Raw genomic sequence first — 19,945 nt, 5'->3', positions numbered from 1 at the left:
TTCCTGATACCCCAGAATGAGAATGTCACACCCTGATTTAAAATTCATTGAGATGACAGTGGGATATTTCAATTATGTTTCCGTTGTGGTTCAGCTGTGAGTACTTCTGCTGTGAACAAGCACCGCCACGTAATCCAGGAGATGTACGTGGCAATGTTGAAGGCAAGGAGCAGCCCTCTCTCCCGGTTCCGTCCCACCCTTTCCTCTGAAGCCCTCTGCGTTGCAGGGAGCACCGGCAGACCTATTTTTAGAAGACCCCCTTTGATGTGGGGCAGCATACATCCTGTTACTGCTCTTCAACAGTTTCTTTCCCCTGGCCTTTAAATGTATACATTTGTTAAAGCAGGCCAATGTTTACAGTGACCTCGAAGACATTCTCTCCTGCCCCGTCTGCCACTCAGTTAAAGCCTTGATGTAAACCATTCGGTGCCCACAGAAGTGACTGACTGACTGACCGAGTGGAGCCCTGCTCAGTTGGCATCTTCCATCTGTAATTCACTCAACTCCTTTCTTGACTGATTTGGAGCAGGGTGTTCTGGTGTTTGAAACAGGAATACGCACAGAGCACAGGGCCTCGGTTTTGTTTGGGGTTTTGGGGTGTGAGCAGGGGGAATGCTTGCTGCTCCTCCCAGGCTCGTCCCCAAGGCTACTGGGTGGTGACTGTGAGGGCCGGGCTGACAGACTCCCTGCACCTTTAGCTTCTCCTGCTCCAACAAGCACGTCTTCATAATCGTAGCTCATCAGTGGCTTTTTTGTTTTTAACCGAAGTACAGTCGGTTACAATGGTCAGTCTCTGGTGTACAGCACAATGTCCCAGTCAGGCATATGCATACATATGTTCATGTTCATATTCTTTTTCATTAAAGTTTATTACAAGATATTGAATATAGCTCCCTGTGCTATACAAAAGAAATTTGAGTTTTTAAAATCTATTTTGTGTATAGTGGCCAACATCTGCAGATCCCAAACTCCCAAATTTATTCCTTCCCACTCCCTTTCCCCCGATAGCCATAAGATTGTTTACTATTTCTGTGAGTCAGCCATAATAAAGAATAAAATAATGCCATTTGCAGCAACATGGATGGACCTAGAGGTCGTCATTCTAAGTGAAGTCAGCCAGCAAGAGAAAGAAAAATACCATGTGATGTCACTCATATGTGGAGTCTGAAAAAAGGGAAAAAGAAGACACTGGTGATCTCAGCTACAAACCAGAAACAGGCTCGCGGACACAGTGAGCAAGCAGTGGCTCTTTGTCTTTGTCTTACCTCTTCTTGGTGGGAGCTCCGCTCTTCATCGTCAGAATTAAGTCACGGTGATTTTCTTTCTGGCCTGTCTTCAGACCTGACAATTATCAGCCACATCCTGTCCTCACGGAAGGGCCTCTGGCTGTTGGAGGTGAATTTAAAAAGCATCCATCCAGCCTCTCGGGGTCACTGGATTTTAGGAAGCCACCACGTTCCCTTGGGGATGGCCCCGCCCAGCAATGAGGCAGCAGGAGAAACGACTCTCCAGCCCTGGTGACCCCCGCCCCCCCACTCGGCATCCACCAAGCCACCCCAGCAGGTCGGTGACCGGCGACAGCTCATTTCCAACAGCGTACACGCCCAGCGTGGACCTGAGCAGCCTCTGAAATTCAGTTTCCAGCCTGCAAGTGTCTGGACTCCCCACGTGTGTGGGCTGTCACCGAGGGGCAGTGTGAGCCCGGGGTGCCTGCACTCACAGCCCAAGTCGTGGGCTGCCCACCTGGGCTCCTTCCATGGGATGGAAAGGAGAGAGGTGGGTTTAACACCTGCGCCAGTGGTGACATGTTTGGTGACAGACGAGGCCTGGAGCAGAAAGCTCTCCAATTTCAGGGAGAGGCAGGTTTAACCTCCCGGGCACAGTGCGCCCGACCCGCTCTCCCTGCGGGGGCAGGGCAGGTGGGCGCACCCCTGCTTCCGCTCAGACCAGGGCAGAGCCAGGCTTCCGTGTGGACATTTGGTCACCTGAATCACCGCCAGAAAGCAGCTCTGCTCCAAGACACAGAAAAAGCCTATCGTCATCTGAGGGCTAATACCAGAAAAATAGAAGTCTTAACATTATCAGGCTTAGAGCATAGAAATATTTTTTCTACCTCTAAAGGCCATTTATTAAAATTATTTTGAACTTTTAAGACTCTTGGATTAAATCTTACCGCACTGCATCCGTCTTGTTAAACTAAATTTGCATAAAGGTGCTGGGTGCGAACAATATTTTTTAAATGATCAAGCTATAAGCAAAGGTAACCACGGCGTGATGCTGTCACAGCCTCTCCAATCAGCCAGCATTCTTAAAGGTATAAATGCTGGTGAGGATTGATGAAAGAGCACTTTCAGCTACTGCTGGTGGAAGATCCATTGTCACAAATTGCTTTCTGAAATAATGTGGAAAATATGTCTCAAGATTCTTAAAAATATACGTATTGTGTTAATTCAAGGAATCAACCTTAAAAAAACCACATGAAAGTTACAGATCATAGTTTCATGCACAAAGATGCTCACATGGCAAATAATAAAAATCAAACCACCTTCCGCAGTAGGGAATAAGCTAATTGCGTTATCACACCTGCATGATGAAACAGCACGCAACCACTAAAAGTTGGGTCCCAGATTTTTCATTCAGTATGAGAGCAGACCAATGAAAACATCAGAGACTGAAACGGATATATATGAAAATTTATTACACGATAAATGCAGAATTTACATCAGATGATTAGCTATGCTGATATAATCTGCTATATCCATGGAAATTATAAAATTCTCTTACATCCCACTTTGCCCAGATGGATTATGCACACATATGTATACATTTACTTGTATAGATACACATAAGTTTCTATATATAGATACATTTATGACACATAATCAAAAAATATATACAGAAATGTATATATGTGTATATATACATTTTCATTAATTAGAAGAAAATATATTTATATTTATATATCTTATATATTCTATTTTTTGTAAAATTGTGAATGATAATGCTAGCCTTACAAAGCAACAATACCTAGTCGTCAAAAAGTAATAGATCAACAATTTGTCTACATAAAAGTTAAAATCTATGTATACATAAATGTCTCATCTGTCAAAGGATATTATGAATGAAAGTTAGACTGGGAGACCGTATGCTATAATAGAGGCACACTATTTTCAAGATAAATAAGAGATAAAAGTCCAGTTTCCTCATATGTAAACCGTTTTTTCTACACATCAGTAAGAAAAATATGAACAATTCAATAAAGTCTCGCAAAAGACATATGAAAAAATAATTCGCGTAAGAAATGTGAACAGCTTTTAAACACATGAAAAGGAAGGGAAGCTCAACATCACTGCAATAAACAAGGAGAGAGCTTTTTTGTGTTTTCCCTCGTGGTGGCCAATAGTGAGATGCTCGGTGGTACACGCGACTGGAACAGGCATGAGGAAGGTGCGCTCATGCGTCATCTGGGGAGCCCGATTTGGCACGTATTTTTCAGGGCAATTTGGTAACTTTTTCAAACTGAGCTGACATTTAAAATTCCCAATACACTTCCACTGCAAATTTCTGCTCTTAAAAACATACCCTCGTAACTATTCCTCTAAATATGCAAAGATACTTCAAGAATGTTTATTACAGTGTTATTTCCAACACGTAAATGTTAATGAACCAAAAAGTCTGAAAGGGGAAGATGGTGGAATACATTATGATATATGTCTACGTATATTCTGTTCTTCAGATCACTGAGAGATGTATTCACTGAGGTGATGCTAGATCGTACCAAACACACCCTATGATTCCAGTGCTTCAACACAGGGAAGTCTTTCTCATAACCTCTGGGGTGGCAGGTGTTTCTGGTGGCAGAACGGTTTCCTGCCCTGGGAGACTGTCATCCTGTAGGGTCTCAGAGTCCTTGCACCCAGCCCATGGGAGGTGCACACAGCCACCTGCAGGAGGGCTAGGCCGGGGGACCCTCCTAACTTTCCCTCACGTTCTGTGGGCTCCATCACGTGCCCACACTTACAGGGGTGCCGGGGACCCCAGGCTCACTTTGTCCAGGTTTGGTGGGCAGTATGCGGTCCCTACACTAAGTGCCAGCTCCCCCACCAGAAGAGGAGAGGGAAGGGCAGCCCCCACAACACACACACAAGCTCCTGCAAACAGTGCCCGACTCCCGCCCTCCAGGCGTCCTGCGCCAGGAGAATCAACTGTCTCTGTAGATTTCAGAGGCCTTCCGGAAGCACAGGGGTATTAGTTTGCATAAGCCAAGGATTTTCGTGTGCTCCTCAGGGAGCAGGTGAAAAACTCCAAACCAAGATTGGAGTTTCAACCAAGCCAGGGGGCTGGGGCAGCCACATCAAACTCAATCAAAGACAATTCAGAATATAAAGAAATGGTTACATGTCTTCATTTTCTGAAATATGTCACCTGAACTTAACAGTGCAATAGGGAATAAAGAGATAAGCTTATGTCAGCTTGGGGTAAAAAACTGAAAAGAAGGAAGGAAGTCAGGCAGCAGGGACTCCACCGACAGGTTAACAGAACGGAGGTGAGAAAGAAAGGAATAGAATTCCTCCCCCCAAAATAGGTATTCGGCATCCTCCAAAGATAGATGTACCCAAATAAAACGTATCATCTTGGTAAAAATATTTGCCAGACTTTCTTTCCTTATTTTAGAGCTTTCTTTTCCCCCAGTTATAGGAGGATGTAGGGGGTGCTTCCTTCCGTGCCTCCGGAGGAGGTACCAGCGGTCTGCAGCCCGGGACTGCGGAGGGAGGAGGTGCCCCGCCACGCACGCTTGATCGGCAGGAAGATGTTACATTCACTTGAAGATTCCCAGAGACACGTGGGAAGTGGGGCCAGAACAGACAACACGCAACCATGCAGGGTAAAGTTTAATTTATTGTCCTATGAGTGTTTAACAGAGTAATGTCCCTGAAATTTGATACGTCCGGGTCATAAGGCTCTGTATTTCCTTTTTTTTATTCTGATACGCCTCCCTTATCATTTGTAAAATGAGACGCATCTTACAAATCATGCAAACTCTGGATAAGGTGGTACCCATGTCTTTTCCTTTTCTTTTTCCTTTGTTCCAAAAAACCCTCTTATAATGAAGATGCGTTTTCTAATCTATAAAATCTTAGCGTTGAGGAAATATGTTGCTAAATATGTTCAAAAAAAAAGGCTGGAAATAAACACACAAAATTATGAATCCCAGGTATCTGTGGGTGACAGGATTATGAACTATGTTTCTTTGAACTGTCTCAATTTTACACAATTTCAAGAGCGCAAAGAAAAACTAAGAAATGTGATTAAAAGCCTGGAGAGTATTCAAAACAAGGAGCCTGGCCAGAAATGAAACCAGACTGCAGATTGCAAAGAGCTGACAGTCGCTAAACTTAATCCACGTCATGGCTGTGCCCTGGCTAGACACTCCCGCAGGGACCGACAGAAAGCGCCACACTAATTGTGCCACCGAGGAGCAGAGCTGACGGCCCTGCCCGAATTACGCTCAGCTCGCCCGCGAGGGCAGGGTGCCCGGAGCCAGTGCACTGCGCTGGACGGAAGAGGGGAACTCCATCTTTGGGATTCTCTGGGGGCTCAGCCTGGACACTCTTCTCTTTGCTGTGCGCCATCCAGCGATGTCTTCATGCTGGGTGTTCCTTCTCTCTGCCACCCCAGACCCGGAACCGCCTTCTCCCCTGGCACTGTCTTACCCTGAGCCTTCCCCCCTGGGGTAGGAAGCCCCAGTGACCCAGATCATCTAGTTTACCAAGAGTTATGCTTACCGATCTCATTCCTGGTTACAACCTGAGAAAGGAAATCGGGGCTCAGCAGACACGGGCTAACTGCCTCTTCCCCCAACACATCTGCAGCTTAATAGGAAGAGACTCCAAAGACAGGAAACTCAGCTCTACAAGAGTTTGTCCGAGAAGATACGAGAGGGGAGATGCTTTTAGCTCCGCACTGCTGCTCCTGCTCTCCAAAATGCCCCTGCAGTCAGCTCCGCACGGCGAGGTCTGCTGCGCCCTGGCAGACAGCAGGCTGGCTGGTTTTAGCGCTGGAAGCTTAGCTTGCTGGTGCAACAAATCTTTTTAACGTGACCATTAAGAAGCATTTCAATATTTTTCCTCTAGACATACAATTTTTTGGTTGCTGAAATAATTGTCTGGGTAATTATATATTGCTGTTTATGTTAACTTTGGAATTAGATACCGTCTTAAAAGTAAGACTGTGATCGTGAAAACGTGCTGACTTTAAAGTCTCGACTCCCACTTCGCATAATCAGACAGATACTGTGCACTTCCGGGGGCGCCGAGAGCTCGGATGAGTGGATGCTGCCGAGAGATTCCCGAAGCGGAGCTCCACGAGGACTGGCTGTCTTTGACGCTGCTGTGGCAGCTTTGTTCTTCTGTGGACCCTCATTTTATCGGCAGTCCGGCTGAACACCTGACGCTCGGTAAGTGCCATTTGATTTTGGAACAAACCAAGTTAAACCGACGCTCTCCCTGGGGGTGGGATTTCGTGGAGGAGATGGGAACCGTGCGTGGGAAAAGCAGACCAACAGCGGAGGAGGCAGCACCGTGAATGCTGAAGACGCGCGACGTGGGCACGCGAGCTGCACGCGAGGGCCGGAGCAAAGCCCAGGGCACCGGCTTGCTTCCGCCCTTACTAGTCAGCGTTCTACTCTGTGAGGGGCTGGGGGCACCCACGACAGGGCTGTTTTAAGGGAAAATCACTGTCCTTGCCTGTTGGCACGTGAGAACTTTTCTGGGATCGCGCACAAAATCCCCACGTTCCGTTCTCCCAGCACTCGGGGGGTGGCTCTCAAAGCCCCGTGAAACTCTCTCTTTTCAAGGGGGGGGGAAGATCTTTCTTATTCAGTTACGTGCCTTCGTTTCCCCTAAAACCCAGTTTCCCCCATGGATCCCCAGGGGACAGCAGACACAGTAGCCATCAGTCCATGGGTCACGGCCTTTGGGGGCGTTGAGCTGAGGGGACTGTCTTATGTCAAGAAAAGGACTGTCATTTTAAGAGGTGGCTGCAGATTGGCCCCTGACTCCACAAGTGCAGGGCAGTTAGCTGAAACGAGGTCACTTTCTAATTTTTTTTTTTGAAAATACCTTGAGGAGCCAGGAAAGGGGCCATTTTTGCACCCCAACATGACTGGGTGTGAGTGGCCATCCTCCGCCGGTTCAAGAGAGCAATACTGGGGGTCCCTAAGGGATCTGCAGAGAGTGCGCAGGGGAAAGGGGCTGGAAAGGGAGAGGCCCAGGACTGGCACCGCTCCTGCCTGTACGCCAAGGCCTGGGTCCGGTAAGGGAGGGCGCACCTCGGCCTCCGAGCTCTCTGCTGGAGCCTGGCTTCAGCCTTCGGGCCAGGCCCTTGGCCAGCCGCGCCCGTGCTCAGCCGGCCTCCCTCGGTCCAGCCCTTTGTTTAAGGGGTGGGTAGGCCCTGTCTCCGCCCCGTCCCTTGCCAGGCACTCCCCGAGCAGGGCTTGCTAAAGGCGTTTATTTTTTAAAGTGCGAAACAGCTCTCCTGTCCCGGCCCCTGCCGTGAGTTCTCCCAGGGCTCCCGCTGGCGGCCGCGGGCGCCCTCCCAGCTGCCAGCCTTCGGAACACGCTTTCCTTCGCTGGAGCGGGAGGAGGGGCTTCCCTCCGCAGGGAGCCCAGAAAGGATGCTCCCAGCCCGGCAGTCCCGAGTGTCCCCAGCTCTGCTCCTGCCTTCGCAGCCTGGATTACTGCTGGAACCCTCTCACACTGCACCTCTTGCTCACAGGTAACTCAAACTACTTGATGGGTCTCCAGGGAGACTCCAGTAAACAGCGCCACTTTCCCTGCCCCGGGGCTGGAAAAATGAAAGTCCATCAAGGAACAAGAGATGGGCACAATGCCACCTTTATTACCGAAGAGGCCGAGGTGAAGGGCAGAGCAGTGCGAGACCCTGGGCTTGCCAGCATCCCAGCCACAGCCACGCTGCAGGGCTGGCACCCGGCGGACACAGCTGTTCCCCAGGGAGATGGGAGAGCGGGCGGAGCAGGCCCATTTACCGCCCATATTTCCCTGTCAGTTAAGTCCCCGACCGGCTCTGGGAAGGTGTGAGTCAAGTTGCTGAGAGAAGCCGGGGGGACCCCGCACCGAGGACTGGACGAGAGAACTTGGAGTTGGGGAGCACGCCTCTCCTCCACGAGCCCACAAGAAACCCCCACGTCCTTGCCGTGACCAGGAGTAAGAGGGTCAACTGCTCACCGAGCCCTCCGACTAGCCTCCTCTAGACACTCTCCAGGCAAGAGGCACCTGCGGGTCTCTGTGCTCACATGGGCCAGTGCCTTCCAAGGCCTCTCGTTTCATCACAAATGATGGAACAACCATGTGCTAAACAAGGTCTCTCCATCTCGGCGAGTGATGCTCGGCCTGGGTTGGGCTGGGAAGGTCTCTGGCTCTGAGCCAGGCTTACATGTCCAGCGGCCGGGTGCCTGCCCGCTAAGGCAGTGAGGATGCCCACACCCCGTGTCCTGTCCCCTCTAGCAGGTGTGTCCGTGGCGGTGACAGGGGTACAAGAACCTTCGGCTGTCTTTCACTTCCACCATCCCACTGGCCCAAGCAAAGCACATGGCCCAGCCCGGGGTGACAGAGGAGACAAGTAAGTCTAAGGAAATAGCATGAAAGACAGTCCTTAATAAATGAATAGGACCCCCCTACAGGAAGGGGAAAGAGGCAGCAGGGTGAGCAAGGACATGGGGCTAAGACAGAAGCTCGATGCACTTCAAAACCATGGCAGGAGGGAGGCAGTTGGTGGGACACGAGACTAGAAATGAGGTTGGAGCCCAGTACAGAATCATTTTCAATGCCACCCTAAGGAGATTGCATTTTATTTTTTATGGTGGGAGCTGTGATGAGAAACAAAGTCTTGAGTTCTAGAAACTTCCTTTCTAGCTTTCTGCTCTATATCTGTTAACAGCTCACATCCATAAGACCTTTACTACCTACTTTTTTGGCCAATGATTATTCCCAGCATAACACTGCTCTACACTTCCTTGGCCATGGGTCAGTCCACTGGACCAGTGTGCTCCAGCTATCCAGAGGCAGGAACTTGCCCTTGTCCAGTTCCCACCTCACCTCCACCACACCCAGCACAGTGCCTGACACCCAGTGTGTGCTGCATGTGAAGGCAGTGAGCTGCCCTAAGCGACCATCCCACAGAGCCCCATGGCCGAGGGTCAGCCCTGGAACCAGAGAGGCGAACAGAGAAAAGACTGCCTTGACTGAGACCCTTCTCAGGAAGAAGGTGCAGATTTACCTCTTCATGCCCATCACTTTATTTGAGCCTCACGTCAACTCGAGCAATCATCTTCATTCTTGTCTTTGTTTTACAAAGAATAAGGTTGACAGACGGAGAAACAGGATGATTGACTCAAGTTTGCCAAACTCTCAGTCCCCAAAGCCAGGAAGGAGAAGGACAGAGGTGCAGCTGAACCACTGCTGAGAGCAGAGAGGCTCTGTGTCCAAGGGGTCATGCGTGCTGGACTTTATCGTGCAAGTATTTACAATGGGCTTAAGAGAGGCAGCACCCAGACCTGTCTTAGAACAGACTAGAACACTTACAGAGTCATTTAAAATAGCCAGTAATGTTAATCAGAACCCTCCTCCATTGATGGTGGAAAGGTAAAACAGTGTAGCCACTGTGGACGGGTTTGGCAGTTCCTGAAAAAGGTAAACACAATTAACATGCAACCCAGCAATTCCAGCCGGATACATATGCTCAGAACAACTGAGAACAGGGACTCAAACAAACACTTTTACATGAATGTTCACAGTAGCATTACTCACATTCCCAAACAAGGAACACAACCTCAAAAGGCCATCACAAGATGAGTGGATAAACAAAATGTGGGAGATGTACGCTACGGAATATTACCCAGCCATGAATAAAAGCAAATCCTGAATGAACAACAACTTCACGCTGATTGAAAGAAAGTCACATATGGCCTGATGCCATTGATATGAGGTTACTGAAACACTTCTTTTCCAGTAATCGGTACACCAGTCATTAATGAGTTAGAGGTGAAAGTATTTTTCTTCTTCTTTTGACACATGTTACGAGTGAATCCAACAGTTAAAACCTACCTGGGATAGAGAGAGAAATTATTTTACCAAATTTGCACTAAGTCTACTTCAGGGTTATTTTTAAAGGTAGTATGTGTTGATGAATTTAAATATAAAATCTGGTATGTTGATGTGAAAACGAAAGACCCACAAGAGAATTCGTTTATTCACTACTATTGAAAAATCCCCCAAGCAGATATAATTTCAAAAAGAAAATGCAACAGAAAAGAATCAAGTAGTTATTTGATGACCTAGAAAGGAAGTGTATGTATTCAGTGTTCAGGTCGAATGAGGACAATACAAGGCAGAACCAAGTAGGCAGATCATGTGATCCAGGCCCATAACTGAATTTTCTAGTAACCACATCAAAGGGACTAAAAAGAAGGAAATATAACTTTATTTTAATCATACATTTTATTTAACCAATGATATTTAAGATATTATCATTTCCGTATATAGTTTACGTTAAAATATCAATTATATAGTTTACTTTTTTGCGGTAAATGTTTAAAATGTAGCATGCATTTTACCCCTACCACATATTTCAGTGTGGACCAGCCACGTTTCAAGTGCTCAGAAGTCACCTGCTGCGGCCAGTGGCTGCCTCACTGGATGGTGTAGATACGGTTTCTGATAAAATCATGCTCACATGTCAAAATGACCAGTTTGGGGTTATTCTTCGCTAACGTTGGAGTCAGTGAACATGAAGGCTGCTTGATTTTGTGGGGAAGAGGAGGAAGTTGGACAGGCTCAGTCATTCCCACCAGTCCATTCGGCCTTTCACAAAAGACCACTCCATCCCAGGCCCTCGCAGAGCACGCGGTGTTTTCCCAGGTGGCTCCTGTGTCTGCATCATTCTTGGTAATAAACTTGCAAACCAGAGAAAAACCCAACTGGACTTGAATTCATTATCGTCCACTCACGCAGTTGACAGGCTGTTAAAGTCTGCGCACACCAGCTCTCGTTACGAATTCACACCTTGCACGGGTCGGAAAGCCCTTCCATTAACCCCACCGCTGCGCGTGCAGGACACGCAGCGCTGTCACGCACACACATTTCATTAGGCGGCTGACGGCAAGTGGAAGGCCACTCAAAGTCCTTACAACGTGTGATGAGGAGCCCGCGTTCAAATGGAGTGGATTTGGTGGCGCTGAAGGTTACAGTATTTTCAGCAGAGAGAATAGGACTTGGATGTGTGATTCCTGTGATGGCTGATGAGAACTGAGTGGTGGAAGATCAGATCTCCCACCATGTGGGTCATACCCACTGCATCCCTGCCTGTCCACCCGCCTCCCTGCCCGTCCACCCGCACCCCTGCCCGTCCACCCACATCGCTGCCTGTTTACCTACAAGTCAAGAGGCCGGTTTCCCGTGGGGTACTGCCCTGCCTTGTGCAGCTCTATATGCTGAAGACACAGGCACAAAGGACCCCCGTCTTTCCTGAATGCTGTTAAACTGCCTTAGACTTTACAAGCTCCTTGGGATGGTGGGGAAAATTATTCTGCTCCTTGACTCATTAATGGAAATGTTCAAAGAAAGACCGGAGAGAATGGAAGATGCAAATTACGTCTGTAAAGTTTGATTGGGCCGTTAGGTGCCTGTGGGCCACAGATGACCGAATGTCTGGACCGGCGGCAAAGCGAGGGCTGGGGCACTGCGTAAACTGCTGGCGTTTATCTTGTCATAATGTGTTGTTTTAGGACTTTTAAGACTTCATTGCTTACTGCTGGGCCTGAGGGAGAAAGTGATGATTTCAAGGCAAGAAATCCCGACAGTTTGGTTGGGTTGTTTTTACAGGCGCTGAGGTTACAGAGTTTTGACACCAGAGACTTGACTGAAGCAGGAAAATGTGATGAATTTTCACATCAGATTTGCAGGGTTGGAGGCAAATGCTTACCGTCTAAAGCAGAATCCTTCCAAATCACATGCTGTAGGAACGGAAGGTTCCTGTAGGACCACACAGAAAGAGAATGCAGCCCATATGTTAATAACGTCATATGAGCTAAAATAACGTGGAGCATCTTGCATGAAAATTTGACTACACCAGGGTGCTTTCTAATAGATTTTTGTGTAATCTACTTTCAAATTATGTGAGTTCTAAAAGTAGAAAATCTAAGTCAGACAAAATTCCACCTGGTGAACAACTTTTCAGCTGCGTCCTGTGCTGGTGCAGCATGACAGCACGGTAATGTCTTTTCAAGATGTCGAACTTTAATTTCAGAAAAAGGACTCTTAATGCATAGGTGGTTTCTTCTTGATTAGCATCTCTAGGGGATGATTTACTGCCAAACACTCCTTCCCACTGCCCTCCTGTTCACCCATAAAAATGTCGCAGTGGGAATAGAAAAGTTAAAATCAATGAATTAAAATGAAATTGTGTAAATCTGACAAAGGATGTAAAAGTTCTGCCACCACTCCCCAGGGTTGATGTCATCGAGGTTTTTAGGAATTTCTTATGAAGAAAGGACACACACACATACACATAATGTTATGCAATCCTCTCCCTGTGACTTGCCAGGTACAAACACCGAGGCCCCCAGAGAAGTCACCTCCCCAAGGCTACATGCTCCGGAGCCTGGCGGAGTCGGCGCATAGCCCATTCACGGACCGGGAAGACGTGACGCTTTCCAGTTCACGCTTGGAGGTTCAGACAGACGTGTGCAGTCTTGAGCCTGGATTAGTGAGGAGCACTTCTTCGTCCCAACAGCTACGTTAGTGGGCTTTTAGTCTGGCTTTGATCTGAGTCAGTTTTCTCCAGACATTTATTCTCAAGCTTGGCGGTAAATGAAAGTTATCCAGAGAGCTTGTTGAAAACACAGATTCCATGAGCTTCACTCTGATGGGTGGTTCATTCCTCAGTGCGAAGTGGGGAAGGGAGCCTCTCTTCTCAGCGGGCACGCCCTCTGGCTGTTCCGACAGAATCGGTGCCCAGGTGAAGCTCTGGGAACCGCTCTTCAAGGTGCTGCTTGACCGACTTTGAAAGGTGCGGCACATCTGGGAACCTGGCTGGAATCACCGGATGAAGTCCACCCTTTCATTCAGCTGCTGCCCCTCCGCTCATACCAGGAGGAGGCGGAAGCACCCGTCCCCCGAAACACTAATGACACCCCCACCCGACGCTGAAGGGGGATCCACGTGGTCACCCGTCCCCCAAAACACTAATGACACCCCCACCCGACGCTGAAGGGGGATCCACGTGGTAGACGTGATGGCACTTTTCTTACCATGCCTGTTTTCAGGCTGCCTCTTCTTTGACATTTGATTTTATGTGTGTGTATTTTCTATTTCTATTGTGTATTTTATGTATATATACGCATGCGTACAGGCCAGTCTAACGTGGACTTTGAAAGCAGGCAGAGGGTGATTATAACCGTGGATTATTCTCAGTTTCCGCATTTTTTGGTATCGGCTGCACAACATGGTCACGAGGATTGGAGAAGTGCCTAGGACGGCCCGCCCTGCTGTGAAAACCCCGCTGCGACAATTGCAGTTGAACTTGTGTTTGCTACCAAGTACGTGAACGTGGACTTCACTCCGAGGGTCTGGGGGCCGGGTGTGAAGTCCAGCCCAGGCCAGGAGGCCACCTGCCCGCCTCTCAGGAGCAAGAAGCCACGTGTATCCACACACGGGACAGAGAGGACGGGGCCCCGGCTGGAGGCCGGCGGCCCGGGTCTGCCCAGGACGGGGGCGCTGTCGCTCCCCGGGGGCTTCTTGAACGCGTGCCGAGGCTCCTGGGGGGACGCCGACACGGACGGCTCCCTCACTGGAGGATCGGGGACGCGATGCCTCCAGGCAGCGCTGGGACAGTCACCTGGCACAGGCTCGTCTCCCTGACAGAGAGGAAATCCGCGTGCGGCTCAGAAACGTGCAGCGAGCACCCTAAACGCACGGCCCCGCCCGTCCTGAACGAGGCTGCGGGGCCTTTTCATTTTAATTCTTACTGTCTTACTCTAAATCACTCAAAAGAAAATGTAATTCAGTTTTACCAGAAATACAGTCATGACTGTGTTATCCTGAAGCCTCCCTTCTGCCTAATGTGGGAGAGTGTTGGTGCCGGGAAGAGTGACAGGATGGGGTGTCAGGAGACGAGGATCTGGCTCCGGCTCAGCCATCACCACGATCAGACACGAGATGACAAGGCTCTCCCAGGCACTGCTCTCACCTGGAAAGTGTGTTGGCATCATCGACCTAAAAGGTTGTCACGTGACTAGATGAGGCAGGTCATGAGAACGGTGCACAAGAAGGACTTGTGAGTGTCCAAAGTGAATCTGAATCTCAATCAATTTTCTGAAAGAAGAGAAAGATGTGTTGCCCTCGTTCCTTACCACCATGATTAGAAGGACCTCTAGCCGGAAACCGCCCCGGGCACCATCACCGCCCGTGGACCATGCTGTCTTGGACCCGTCAGGTTGGACCTTTGTAAACTTGGTGCGGCAGCAGCAGTTGCGTCCACCCGAGTGTCACCGACAAGGCGTGCGATTCCACGGAGCCCGGGGTGAAACTCGCAGGGGTCAGCCTCACTTCCGACTGAGTCAGGGCACCGCTGCCTCTTGGAGAAGGGTTGAAACATGCTGCATGGGAGCTCCTTCTGGGGGGGAATGGTCACTTCTGGAATTCATGCAATTGGAGTCAGGGATGGCTGACCATAATTCGCTTCTGGCTTACCCATCCGAAGAGCCCCATGCGGTTGGTCCCAGGGGTTTCCTCGCTTGCTGTGTCCCGTCACTGCAGTGTGCACTTCTCTCGGAGGCTGTCACCCGCAGCGCTCTGTCCAAGTGCTGGATTTGTGTCTTCTTGCAGCCGGGTGCGCTCAGACCAGTGGAATGCTTTAAGCTTATCGTGTAAATAAATCAAATCGTTTCCTCACAGTAGGTGTCAAGGGCTGAGCGACTATGTGTCTGATTTACTGCAAATCCAGAGAGATCATTTGCATTTGCGGAAAAGCAGAGAATTCCTCTCCCCTGACCCACGGTAGAGTAGACGGAGCACTTCCTGGCGCCCGGTTTAATTCTCCCAGCAGCTCTCTCCTTTGTGTTTACCTGAATTCCTCGTTTCTTTCTAAGTTTTCTTGCTCAGAACAGGGTAGCTCAAAGCAATGCTGAACTAGAGGTTCTTATAAGCGCTCATTAAATAGCAGGACCGAGTACACAGGAGACCGTGGGGGTCACTTGGTACAACCTCCTTGTGTCCCAGGTGAAACGTCCAGCTGGATAAGCGGTCTTTTCTCAGATCACAAAGCCGGCTGGCGGTCAGCTCTCCCGACGCTCACCCTGCGCGGTGTTCTCTCCGCAACGCTGCGCAGGTCTGTGAGGTGTCACTCGGCTAAACAGACTGATGTGCAAGTTGGATCTCTGCCCCCATGGTTCGTCTTAGGAGAGAGCCCCTACTCCCTACAGGGTGACCAGCCAAGTCCGAGCTGGGCTTTCTTTTCCCCCGTTGGTTCCAGCCCAGCCCTGCCGAGTGAGCCCCAGTGCCTGCTTTCCCAACCCGGACCCCGGGGGCCAGCCTTTCCTGCAGCTGAGCGGTCCCGGGGCTTGTCGGTTTTGATCCTGGCTCCTGAAGTGTCTCTGATGTCTGCTGGCTCCGTCTCTGGCTTTTCTCTCTTACCCTCCTCCACGCACTTCCATCTGTATTCTTCTCTCTTACTCAAGATTTCATGGACGATTTCCATGTAGTCATGCAATTTCTCAGATCTTCTACTTGAACTCCCGAGACTGCAGTGAGAATTCATTCTCTTGAGAGACCATTGGAGGCGGTGGTTGAGCACGGGCTCGGGAGTCCAGCCAACGTCCTCGGTCCCGGGGCATCTGCCTGGTCTAGGAGACCTCCCTTTCTGAGAACAATGACTGGCAGCCACACGGGTGACTCTGAGTCGTCATCCTGACACTCGTGGTCTGTCCCTTGGTGGCAGGCGAGAACCTCAGCGCTGGGCTCTGCATCCCGGGCAGGCCACACATTCTTTCTCCTGGGAACTCGTAATGAGGAGCCAGCCGTGCTGGCTGGTCTCTGCTGTCTGTTTAAGGAGGTGTGGGGTGGTGGTGAGTGTTCTGAGGGAGGGAACGAGACACGGGAGGAGGCGGGACAGTGAGGGGAGTGGGCAAAGGAAGAGGTGAAGACGGAGGGGGAGATGGAGGGGTGGGAAAGACAGAGACGGAGGGACAGAGAGAAACAGAGAGAGGGAGAGAGACAGGAGGAGAAAGAGGAAAGAGAAAGAGGGAGAGGAAGTGGGGAGACAGCAGTTCCCTCGGCTCCTTGCGACTTTCATTCCCTGAGCTGCCTTCTCTGGAATTCCCCAGCAAAATTTATAATAAAATCTTTTTTAATTGCTTAATTAGGTTTGAGGAAGCTAAAATAATGCTGAGTAAACCCCCCCCATTCTCTTCATTACCCCCTCCCATAGGAACCAGTCAATGGCTCCCTCCCCCTTAGAAGCCACGTCTGTCCCCCAATACAGGAGAAAATGGGGCACAAGAGGGTGGCCATGTCCCAGCTCTCAGTCGAGTCCCCGGGATGCACCCCTGCCAAGTGAGGGTCCTTGGCTTCGTGCAGGAAAGAATTCAAGAGTGAGATACAGTTGAGTAAAAGTATTAAAAAAATAGATAAAGTAGTGATGTAAAAACACATGAATAATTGTGTATTTACTACAAGGGCCTAGGGCTGGGAAATTTATCCTTTATTAAAAAAAATGTTGATATGAGGGCAGTAGCCAAAAGAAGAACCTTCATGGGATAAACTAAGAATTTAACTGGCGGGATCCATGCATTTGTGTGTAAGCAGGACATAGATGAAATCATATACATATGTCATGTTCAGATACATGCACACAGACACAATTGTGTTTCCCTTAGCAGTGTGTTTGGAGAGTAAATAGATTGTGTCATCTAGGTCATTGCCCCAGTCCAATCTGATACAGTGTTGAAATTCATCCCTTCCTTTTTTTCCCCTTCTTTTTCTTTCTTTTTCTTTTTCTTTCCTTCTTCCTCAAACACTAGTTATCTAATATGTGCTAGACTTGGGCGGGGTGTATTAAGAGATTCAAAAATAACTGTTCTCATAGAGCCTATATACAAATGACTAACAGTCTACAAAGACCGTGAAATAGATACTCACCTACTGCACAGATTATTTCAATGCAATGACACAGAACTAATGGCGTTGTCCAGAACTGGGAACCAGACGTCCTGGGTTCCAGTCCCATTTCTGCCGCCAGCCACCTGTGTGACCTTGGTGAACCGAATTTCCCTCCAGGAAATCAAAGTAATGCTCCTTGTGCTATCCTTCACAGGAATAAAGTACGTGAAATGATTACCGCTGTCAAAACATCGTGATAAACATACACAGCTTCATATAACATGCACACACACACACACGTGCTGAGAGAAAGTCCATTTTTAGTGCATCGCTGAGGGCTAGGAGGGACTCCAGAGGATGAAGAATGTGGATGTTCTGGGCTGAACAAGCAGCCCGCGTGCAGCTAAAGGGTGGACAGTGGTGTGGGGCTCAGCCAGCAGGCCAGGCACCAAGCGAGGGTTTGAATGTCAGGTCCAGGGCTGAGGGCACACACACACATGCACACGCACAATGGGATCTTGTCACAGAGATCCTTGAATGCTTTGCGAAGGGACTCAGCTTGTTTTTGATAAGGAAATGGCGTTACTCACCTACGTATCACATCGCTAAAGCCCAGCTGTTGGAAAGGTGCGAGGCGGGGAGAGGAGCCGCTTGGAGCCCACTGCTGCAGCCCAGGTCAGTGGCTGTCAAGGCGCGGTCTCGAGGAGGGCTCCCCGGGTAGCAGAAGCATCACCAGGTGTGCTAACGTCCGAGCGCTGCAGTCAGGGACCAGAAACAGGGCCTCAAAACAACAGAAACGCATTCCCTCAGGGTTCCGGACGTTAGGTCCAGAGTCAAGGCTCGTGAACATTGGTTCCTCCTGAGGTCTCCGAGGGAAAACCTGCTCCTCGCCTCTCCCTAGCTTTTGGTGCTTTGCCGGCCATCTTGGGTGTCCCTTGGCCGACAGACACATCACTTTAATCTCCGCCTCTAGCATCACATGGTGCCTTCCCCGAGTTCCCCTGTGCTCAAGTTCAAATTTCCCTCTTCTTGTAAGGACACACCCCGCTGGATGAGGACCTACCCTAGTCCTGGACGCCCTCGTCTCAACCTGATTTCGTCTCAAACGCCCTATTTCCAGCAGGGCCATGTTCCCAGTTCTAGGGTCCAAGGTGTCAACATACCTTTTCGGGAGGTGTTGGTGGGGGTTGGTGGGCAAGCATACAATTCAACCCAGAACCCCTGGGGTCTTGTGAAAGGTGAGCATTCTCCACATCTGCCCCAGGCTCGCTGGTTCAGGAGCTCCGGGGGTCTGGCTGGCACTGTGTGTTTTCACCAGCCCCTCCTGCGGTTCTGATGTGATCCCCGTCCCAGGTGGGAGTGGACAGGAGACAGAAGGGGGTGAGGCTGCAGGGAAGGGGGCAGGGCACAGCCATTAAAGGAAGGACGCCGCAGTCAGCACCAAGATGGCGGAAGATCCAACTCCCGGTAGACCTTGAGCTTCGTTATGCATTCATTGTCACACAATGGCTGCCAAGCGGCACACCCACCGGTGCCATGACAGTTTCAAGGCTGGCCCTAGGAGGTCAAAAAGTGGGTGATGGCCCAGTTCCTGGGACTCGCAGCCCCTTCCCCAGAGTAGTTGGAATGATCCTCCCACTTGTTAGCATATGAAGTTACTGAGCCCATGAAAACTAACACCCCCACATCCTAGGGTGCTCTCTGGCTCTGTCTCTCTGTCTCTATCTCTGTCTCTCTCTGTCTCTGTCTTTCTGTCTCTGTTTCTCTCTCAGCCTTTCTCTGTCCTTCTGAGACGCCTGCATTCTGTCTATGGAGTGTGCATCTCTCTGAATAAATCTATCTTACAGCCATATGCTGCCCCTGATCTGCATAAGAAACTCTCCCAATGGGACTTACATGAATCCAGGACAGTAATCAACATTCACCCCATGTTTTTGTTTGTTGTTTTAAGAAACTGGCTGGGGGAGGGCAGAGCTCAGCGTTAGAGCACACGCTTAGCACACACGAGGTCTTGGGTTCAATCCCCACGTACCTCCATTAAAAAATAATAATAAAATAAAATTTGAAAAAAAGAAAGACACTGGCAAACTTACGTATTTCTACCTTCTACTAAACATGTAAGGTTTTGTTTTCCCAAATCCGAATTCTTCACGGAGCCAGTGGCTGGACACTTCTTACAGCCACCTCGGGACATGTTGGAGCTGCCATCAGAGGGGGTCTGGGAGGAAGGGTCAGACACATGTCGATCTCCTATGAGAGACACGCAAGGCGATTCAGCTTCTTTAAGACGAACACCTGGGCGACCTCTGAAACTGTCACGCCCCACCGCGCGCTTCCTTGCCTGGCGGATGCATTTCCCCGGGACTTGTTAGCATTTCTTGAGTCCCAGAGCCGGGCCTCGCTCACTCGTTTGTGGAAGAGCCACTGCCCCGCGGGTGTTCTGTAAAAGCCAGCTTCCTGCTGGGGTCCGGACGAGCCGCCCAGGCCCGCAGGAGAACCGGGGCGGCGCGCCTTAGCAAGCGCCGCCTCCCGCCGCGAAGTCCCGCCGGCCCTTTCCCGCACTTCCCGCAGCCCGAGAGCCAAGGGGGAGGCTGCGCGCGGCCGGCAGGTGCCGGCGAGGGGGCGGGGTTGGGCGGTGAAGCGCAGGACTGAAACCGGCGAGGCCCAGGCGCCGCGCCGGGGGGCGGGGGCGCTCGGTGACAGCTGCCGGGGCCCAGGGCCGGGTCTGTGCTGCCGAGGCAGGTTAACGAGAGCAGAAGCCGCGGAGCACG

At 50.0% G+C, this 19,945-nt stretch overlaps 1 long non-coding RNA gene across 1 annotated transcript; it reads right to left on the bottom strand.

Annotated features, from left to right (window-relative positions):
- Positions 1-10,484: 10,484 nt before the first annotated feature.
- On the bottom strand, positions 10,485-17,921 carry LOC140685944 (uncharacterized). Its single transcript, XR_012059412.1, has 3 exons — positions 17,765-17,921; positions 17,214-17,380; positions 10,485-12,050 (listed from the first exon to the last, which is right to left on the bottom strand). It is a non-coding gene; the product is annotated as an uncharacterized lncRNA (long non-coding RNA).
- Between the last annotated feature and the right edge of the window lie 2,024 nt (positions 17,922-19,945).

Source organism: Vicugna pacos, chromosome 15, assembly GCF_048564905.1.
Source record: "Vicugna pacos chromosome 15, VicPac4, whole genome shotgun sequence".
NCBI classification, from domain to species: domain Eukaryota; kingdom Metazoa; phylum Chordata; class Mammalia; order Artiodactyla; family Camelidae; genus Vicugna; species Vicugna pacos.
The sequence above is the reverse complement of the archived record's forward strand: the minus strand, read 5'-3'. Positions and strand labels throughout refer to the sequence as shown.